Source organism: Sardina pilchardus, chromosome 3 (genome assembly GCF_963854185.1).
Source record: "Sardina pilchardus chromosome 3, fSarPil1.1, whole genome shotgun sequence".
Classification (NCBI taxonomy): Eukaryota; Metazoa; Chordata; class Actinopteri; order Clupeiformes; family Clupeidae; genus Sardina; species Sardina pilchardus.
Window position 1 is genome coordinate 7,562,870 of NC_084996.1, and position 9,068 is coordinate 7,571,937.

The 9,068-nt window shown below is 44.9% G+C and overlaps 1 protein-coding gene across 1 annotated transcript in view; it reads left to right on the forward strand.

The window, feature by feature from the left end:
* The first annotated feature begins 858 nt into the window (after positions 1-858).
* The window catches only part of scn4ab (sodium channel, voltage-gated, type IV, alpha, b), a 42,654-nt gene continuing 34,444 nt past the window's right edge, over positions 859-9,068 (forward strand). The window contains exons 1-2 of the mRNA XM_062531604.1: positions 859-906; positions 1,143-1,304. The gene's annotated coding sequence lies outside the window, so the exon portion shown is untranslated. The remainder of the gene's footprint in view (positions 907-1,142; positions 1,305-9,068) is intronic.

Consider the following 9,068-nt stretch of genomic DNA (forward strand, 5'->3'; position numbering starts at 1 on the left):
TCTGTGTGAATGTATGTAAGGGAGAGGTGGTTGTGTGAAAAGTCACTATGCTTAACAGACCATAAAGTATGTGATAAAGATCAGTGAGTGTATTTGTGCCATATTGGTATGTGATAGAAATTACAGAATGAAACGACTTCACAGTATAAAGACTGTGCATTATTACTAAGCACGCTGAACATAGTCTCTAAATAGAACAAGAGTGATAGACTAATTCATTTTATATAATAAACATTTTAGGAGATCACTGTTTTGAAAATATGAATACAGTTTAGGAATCACATGAACAAAAAAAAAATGGATTTTTACATGCCATGCTTTTGCTAAGATTAGTTCCTATCCAAACATTAAGTTTGAATCCTCGTTAATAACATTGCTGTAAGTTCATGGGGACGACTGATACATCACACCGCAGCATGTCAGGACGATTGACCGGCGGTGTCATTCTCAGCACTTAACACAAACCAACACACTCAAAGCAACTCAACTAGGGTTCAATGTCAATACCCCTGTTTTTAAATAACTGGAGCCCAATCAAGATCCATAACTAATTTGCGTTTTTCAAAAGCAGCGGTGTTTTGACTGTCCTCTTTGATTATTTGGACTGTTTTGTCGAATCTCCCCCTCCATTCCTGTTAGAATTTATTTCCCACCGTTTCATCAAGGCCCTTCAGTCAAATTTCACATCTCAAAAATTACATTATCACACCTGTTTGGCTTTTGTTATTTTATAATAGGTTTGAGGTATCTATCTATGTAGCATAGCTAGATATGCTCCTTGAACTTCAGACGGCAAGCCGAGCGCATGCATACTGTAGGCTACCCTATCACATTCACTTGCTGTTTTCAACCTGTAAGAGATAAGCAAAATCTCGGACATGTGCATCAAAATCGAGCAAATTACAGGTTAGTAGGCCTAATATGAAGTTAGTTGTAAATCCCATTCTTGAATGTTCTCCTACCTAACCACGTTAGAGCGACAAATGCAAGATCCATGCCGAAAGTTTTCGAATTTTATTTGTCCTTTAGGCTATGCATAGATAACTATCGTGATATGCTCTGCTTGCTTTTATGAAAATGCGTATTGAGGAACAGTGTCACAGGTTTGAACGAAGTGATGATCCACTCTCTACCTGTGACAGATCTCAGGTTTCATTCAAGACGCTCATGCGTAAGCAACAGCTGTCCTGCTGCGGGGACTGACCGTGAGAGGGGGGGAAAAGTTCTCAGCGAAGGCTTGAAAGAAGACCAACGACCCGGCTAACTTCTGGGTTCTTTGGAAATCACTTTTTTGACTGGACAAGGTAACAGACAGCGAGTTCACTGTTTGTGGTGTGTTGTTTTTTATGCGCGCTCTGGTGGTCTCGAGCCAAAGGCATGTTGCGTTTGGAGTGTGTGTGGGCGGCAAGAGTCCTCGGGCAGTTCAGTTTCAAGCAGGGGGTCTTGAACTTAAGGGACTCATTGCCATTGGCAGTAAGTTTTCTTTAAAGAGACATTTGATTTAGAGAAGTAAACTTTCTGAACACCTGCACAGTTGTTAGTTCATCAACTCAGTTCCACATCATGCACGCTGTCTGTTGAACGTCAGTTTCACTATTCGCGCAACATTAACATGGGCAAACCTGACCTGTCAGAATTGGAACTCGGTTACGAACTGCCTATTCTCAAGCTTGACAGACAACTTCCATTCTTTCCTGACTTCTTACTAGTACTTAATATAATCAGAATCATGCCTGTGTTGCCTTCATTTTAAATTAGCCTACTCAAATGCATCCCATATTTAAAATATGGTATTAGCTTAGACATTTTAATATTGCTTCAAAACATCTCTGTCTCTCAAGGGAATTTCTATCTGGCTCCAGTGCTCCGACCACATCTAGCCTTCTGCTAGATCTTTAATTATTGGTGGGTAGTAAATCATCCACATCATGTAAACACAAGGCAACACAGCAGTGCACTTAACTAAAACAAGGCGATAGCATGACACCAGGATTAACTGGGAGATGCGATCTGTGGAAATAGCGAGCACGACGAGTCCGCATGCTTGTAGGGTTACCCATGTTAACGGTACAGAGCGGCAATTGCATAAGAACGCTGCGAGTCAAACGCACGTTGAAAATACATTAGCTCGCCAGCTGCTGAAAGTAAGCTGCAGAAGCATATGCAAAATTAGCTTTAGCCTTTGGACTAATTGAAAATATCATGAACGATTTGAAAAATCAAATATGCTGTCAACAGTGGAGACTGTAGCCAAATATAACAGTCATTGAAGGTGGAAAATGTGTTATCATGTCTGAAAACATGTTGATGATGTTCTTCATAATTCCTCTTTTTTTGTATAATTTCCCTTTTTATTTTTTGTCTTTTGTGTTATCGTTGGGATAAACTAAGATTTACATTGACCTTTTCCTTGCATATCATTAGCAACCTATGATTTTTTATTCAGTAGGCCTGCATGTAGCCTTTCAAGAATCGGCCTAGGCCTACTTTTGATCATTCACTATTCCTTTCTTGCCTGGAACTATTTATTGAATTATTCAGTTATTTAGAGGGCTGCATTTTTTGGGAAAAACATGTTGAAAGTTCCAGAAAAAATATTGGAATGCCAACTAGGCTCATACAATCTGAAGGATTAGAATAGAATATATTCTAAGTATTTCTCTTCTATTGCTGTGACATTATGATTACATGTTGTTCACTATAGGCCTAGTCATCAAAATATGTGATTCTGTGGTGTGTGTGAGTATGTGTGTGTATGTGCGTGTATGTGCGTGTGTGTGGAATAATATCATACATCATGGTATACAACGCTCTGACATGCGAAGTGCATAAATAGTGGAGTAGAGTGAATCTCCTTTTCTTGCCGCGCCTCGGAGTGTCAGTTCCCAGGATCTTCATCTGTAAGATCCTGTTCAATGAAGTTGGGAATTCCCTTTGATCTGGTCGTCAGAGCCGACATCACAATCACTCAGCCGCCATCACCACCTCTTGGGGCGTCCTCTGTTTATTTGGCATTTGGCATTAGGAATTTAGTGGTTGTGTGAGACAGACATGCTGGACAGGCAGACAGGCAGACACACGCACGCATGCATGTGCACACACACATACACACACACACACACGCACACACACACGCATACACACACACACACACACACACACACACACACACACACACACACACACACACACACACACACACACACACACACACTCACACACTCACTCACATGCACACTGATATATTTATGAAATTCGTAAAACTCAAATGAAGTAGTTGAGGCTTTGGATCATGAGAGCAAATAGCGTTCACTAAACACATAGGCTGCTGAGAGACAGACAGATATGAAATTCATACAACCAGCCTGACAGCCAACCAGACAGACAGACAGACAGACAACTCTGGTTAGCATCATATTTACTCCAGTCGTCCTGCAAGCTAAGCATAGTACCTGGCGCTGTATCTTTATACATCACCAGCCTATTCTGAGATGTGTGTGTGTGTGTGTGTCTGTGAGTGTGTGTGTATGTGCGTGTCTGCATTTCTCTGCCTGGTTATGTGAGCCGGCCACATTTGCATAAGGTGTATGTATACGTAGATGTGTCTATGAAGCTCATTGCTAGGTAAGCCAGATACTGCGTAAGTGGAGTTTTGTGCAGTCTGTGTGGGAGGTATCAGTTGCCACAGCAATGCACACTTGAGTCATATGGCCTACTCTGCTTTACATGTAATTCTATTAAGTTGTATCCCTCATTTAGTATCTGTCAACGTTAGCGTACATTTGTAGGAATTTTAGTGGATTTCTTTTTCAGTATTCATATGACAAGTAGAGCCAGAAACCATTTATTCAGAATTGAGTTGATGGCTTAAAGCATTGGCTTGACTCTCCAAACCCAGGGTAAGTGGCACAGTCACAAAAGGCTGTTCATTCAGGACGAGCTGTCCTGTTTTCACATACTGTTACTATGCATTGGGCATTGGGCCCAAACCTGTATGAATATGTTCCTCAGCTTGCCTTGATAATCCTCGCTGGCTCCACTTCTAACCTGCTGTGGCAGTTAGTATGAAGTTGCACTGTTTACTGATTTCTTCCCAGCAGTACCAGAAGCAGTTCCTTAGCAGTACCAGAAAACATTGATCTAGAACCTTAAAATTAAGGCTAGAAACTTTCAAAGAAGCATATGGGTTCTAAGTAGAATTTGAAGTTGCTATAGTGGGGTTTTATTTGAAGTTTATCCCTCTTTACTGAGGGGAGTGAGGGCTGTCAATATTTATAGAGCTGACAGCTTCATCCTCCAGACTGTCCATGGAGACCAAGCAGAGAAGGATCCTGTTTGCTCTTAAGCCTGTCTGGGCCTCTTCAGGCCGAATCAGAGACTCAGACATCTCACTGAGACGGGGAAGGGGTGCGAGAGTGATCTCGGGGGCCAAGATTTGCCCTCCTCCTCTGCCTGCACGACCCAAAGACCATTCACACCCCCTCTCCCTGTTCCAGCCCCACCCCCCCGTCTTGTCCTCTGAGGTGCTCATTAGTGGCATAGATAGGGCGGTGGCCCCGTGCTCGTATTAGTACCTGTCAGCAAATCCCCCCTCCCCTGTATGCCCAAGGGCCCGGGGCCAGACTTGCGACATGCCGCCACTACCATGGATGGCTGTCCAGTCCGAATCGCTAACGCAGCGAGTCCCGACGCCAGCCGTGAGAACAGCGCGCCTGCTGTCCGGGCCGCCGCTGCGAGAGAAAGACGTCCTTCATGGAGCCAGCGTGACCCGACCTGACTCGACCTGACCCAGGTCCTCTGCTCTGGTTCTGTTCATCTTGATGAATGCCATTCCAAGCCTCAGCAGCCCGCTTGAATTGAGCCGTTTGAGGAAATTCATTACAATAGATTCTGTGTTGAGAGGACGATTTTCCCTACACGTCTTTTTTTCGTATCCTCCCGTCCCACTAGTAATAGTTTGTTTCCTGTTCTGTGGGCTGCTGTGTGACTGCTTGGGACTGTGTAGCTCTGGGATGTTTGTGACATTTACGAGCACACAAACCCCTCTCTTTGATGGATGTCTCTTTTGAGGCATGTGTTTGGGAACGGTCGGCTGTTTTTGGGGAGCGGCTTCATGGCTGCCTGTGCTTCTGGAAAAAGGATAGACGTTGGTCTGTTGCCCTTGTGCATGACCCTCTCTCTCCCTCTCTCTTCTCTCTCTCCCCTCTCTCTCTCCCTCTCTTTCTCTCTCTCTCTCTCCCTTTCCCTCTCTCTCTCCCTCTCTTTCTCTTTCTCTCTCCCCTCTCTCTCTCTCTCCCTCTCCCTACCTCCCTCTGGATGACTGATTGCATTGCTGGAGGTCCAAGAGAGATAGCAGGTAGTTCACATGGAGAGGTGTTTGCCAGCAAGCAGTGCGTCACCGCATTGCCCACACGCGACCACGGCCGGAGGTGTTCCAGTTTGTCACCAAGGGCATCAATTCTCTTGCCTCTGTGGCTCAATTCGATCTGTGCTTTGGGACATGTGATGTGATGAGGCTTGACATCTACTATTAGCATTCAGCAACTTTAAAATATCCCCAGAACATTATGTCTACAATGAAACAGAAATGCTTTGTACACATGATTTGTGTGTACATTTTTATATTTGTGTACAGTCATCATGAGGGGTGTGGGGCTAAATGTTATACAGTAATAGCTTACATGTGGGTACATGTGTGTACTGTATGTATGTGGTAATGTGGATGTGTTTATATGTGTGTGTGTGTGTGTGTGTGTGTGTGTGTGTGTGTGTGTGTCTGTAAACATGCCGTAAACATGTGATCATAGTCCTGCCGATGCTGTAACATGAGTATGAATGGGCACACCCTCACTTGCGTTGACCAGCCCTGTGTCCTGAGGCTTGATTGACCCATCAGAGCAGTGCAGTGTTGGGACGGTAAAGCACTGACCACATATCGTATGGGGTGCAGCTAGTGTAAACTGATCTCTGACACTGAGATTTCAGATTATTGTGGGTCACTCACACCATAGAAAGGACAAATGTACCGACAACGGGTGTGTTTCTCTCTCTCTCTCTCTCTCTCTCTCTCTCTCTGCGTTCCAAGAGTATTCTGACACCTTTGCTTTCGTCACATTTAGTTATGATGCAGCAAAAAAAATCACATTTATATACACCTTATTGAGTGTAGATTCATTATGGAAAAAATATATGTAAACAATGTTAGCATAAGAAGGCAACATAAATGAAATGTAAAGTGAAGGGGTCTGATTTATGTATTTTATTACAGCATATAGGATGGCCTGTATGTCTCTTGTTCACTTTGTGTGTGTGTGTGTGTATGTGTGTGCATGCCGAACACTCTCACACACACACACACACACGTGTCTATATTAACACTCATTTATATTACGTAACACACATTTGACATATTCAAGTGGCTTTCTGCGTGTGTGTGTGTGTGTGTGTGGGTGTGTGTGTGCCCTTATGTAGATAGGACAGGAAGTGAGATGGGGTGAGGGGGAGAGAGAGATTGAGTGAGAGAGCAATGACCCGGGTCAGAATCCAACCTCCAAGTCCCTGTGACCACAGACCCAAGTGTGGTGTGGGTTCTGCTGCCTGCCCCTAGGCTATCCTTTGTTGATTTGGACAACAGTAATCAGACAGTACAAGACTTTTTCCACTTCCCCGACAATAAGATAACGGAGCAAAGAGTTTGTTCAGTAATGTTGTAATTAGTGCACTGGCACTCTCACGCACGGTCCTAGAGATATGTGTGTGTGTGTGTGTGTGTGTGTGTGTGTGCGTGTGTGTGTGTTTACACGTGTGCGTGTATGTGTGTGTCTGCATGTGTGTGTTTATACGTGTGTGTGTATGTGTGTGTGTGTGTGTGTGTGTGTGTGTGTGTAATGTACTGTATGTGTGTGTGTGTGTGTGTGTGTGTAATGTAGGCTATGTGTCTGTGTGTATGTGTGTGTGTGTGTGTGTGTGTGTGTGTGTGTGTGTGTGTGTGTGTGTTTGCGCGTGATACTGAGTGCCATGGTGCTGAAGTGACCGTGGACAAGTATGAGCTACATTTCTGAGTGCATAGGAAAGGATTGGGAGAAAGAAAAAAAAAGGGATGAGGTGGGTGCAGCAGTGGAGTGAGGCTGCGGCTGTGCCCAAACTCTGGCCTCTCGGGCTGGCCCCGGGGTGGCGCGGCCCGGTCCGTATCGGGGCGATAAGTGGGCCTCTGACATGCCGCTGATGGATGGCTACCAGTCGGCGTCTCGTCCCGCTGTATTTCATATCTCTGACATAGTGCAGGCCGGCCACGTACTGTAAGTGTGCGTCTCCCTGCTGCCCGCTCAGGATTCGGGAGAGAGAGATAGAGAGACAGAGAGAGAGAGAGAGAGACAGAGAGAGAGAGAGAGAGAGAGAGAGTATGTCAATACGGATTCATATAATAGTTTTTCTGTGAGTGGTGGGCGCACTTTGATATACTGTGTACTGTATATATATTTATAATATATATATATATATATATATATACATACTGTATACGTGTGTGTTTGAGTTTATATATCTATATATGTTTTTCTGTACTTGTGTGTATATGTCTGTGTATGTCTGGGTGTGTGTGTGTATATGTCTGTGTATGTCTGGGTGTGTGTGTGTATGTGTGTGTGTGTGTGTGTGTGTGTGTGTGTGTGTGTGTACGTGAAGTCTTGATGCCTCCGTATTGAGTAGGTGCATGGTGCGTGCAGAGTGCGTCCTGTCAATCTGCCGAAGTGTGGCTGTCATGTAAGAGCTGTTTAAATCCCTCACACTCTCCTGAGTGGCGTTGCGCAGTTTAAAACTGTCCGCCGCTGACGCCGGGGCATTCGAAGTGATATCCGATGGGCTCATTCAACGGGCACACACGTGTGCCGCGCTTCGGAACCTCTCACAGTCTCACATGAAGAGCAATATTCTTAGTCTGCATTCCTCCGATCCTCTGTGGCCACGCAAAATGTGGCGCTTCTTGCACGCTTGGATAATATTTCGCATGGGAGACAGAGAACACAACCCCCCCCCCTCCCCATGCACACTCATATCCCACCACACTGGCTTAAATATGTATCTCAGAAAATGGCGGAAGCTTCGTTTGAGTGAGTGTCAGAGTTCTAGAACTGTTTGCACCAAATCATGGTAATGCTGTCTAATATACCAAATTCTAAATCTTAGCAATCTATCACCTTAGCAGAGCAAGCACACACGCGCGCACACACACACACACACACACACACACACACACATACACACACAGACATACACTCACACACTAACACATATTCACATGTGCATACGCACACATCCCTTAGCACAAGTGCGCATGTTTAGTTAAACATACTGCACAGCTGTATCATATATTTTGATTCACTAATTGCATGCTCACAAAAACACATGCCCATGTAGATACTGACCACAGCCACACAAAATCATTTTTGCGAATTGATTCCTATATCTAAACATGCCAGCTAGCATGCCAGATTGGCAGGTGGGCACCTGTTGTGGAGCACCTGTTGGGTGCCAACCTCAAGCATGCCCAACTCAGCGATCCTGAAACCACAAACCCCTGTTGTGTGTCTCATGTCAGGATAGTTTGATGACCCATGTACTTATGCCCACACAACCACACACCCACACAAGCACGCATGCGTGCGCGCGCGCTCGAACACACACACACACACACACACACACACGCACACACACACACACACACACACACATACACACACACACACACATACACACACACACACACACACACACACACACACACACACACACACGCACACACACACACACACACACACACACACACACACACACACATACACACACACACACGCACACACCCACACAGCCACACACACACAGCTGTGCTGTACCTCATCCCAATGCATGGGCCCTGGAAAGCTAATAGGAATGCAAAGACTCCAAGCGGCATTCTTATATCCATATGGAAGTGCAGACGATATTCTTCTTACAGTATGGAAGTAGGGAGGATATTCTTATAACAGTATGGAAGTGGGGAGGATATTAGGGTGATCATGTTGCAGTAGGTG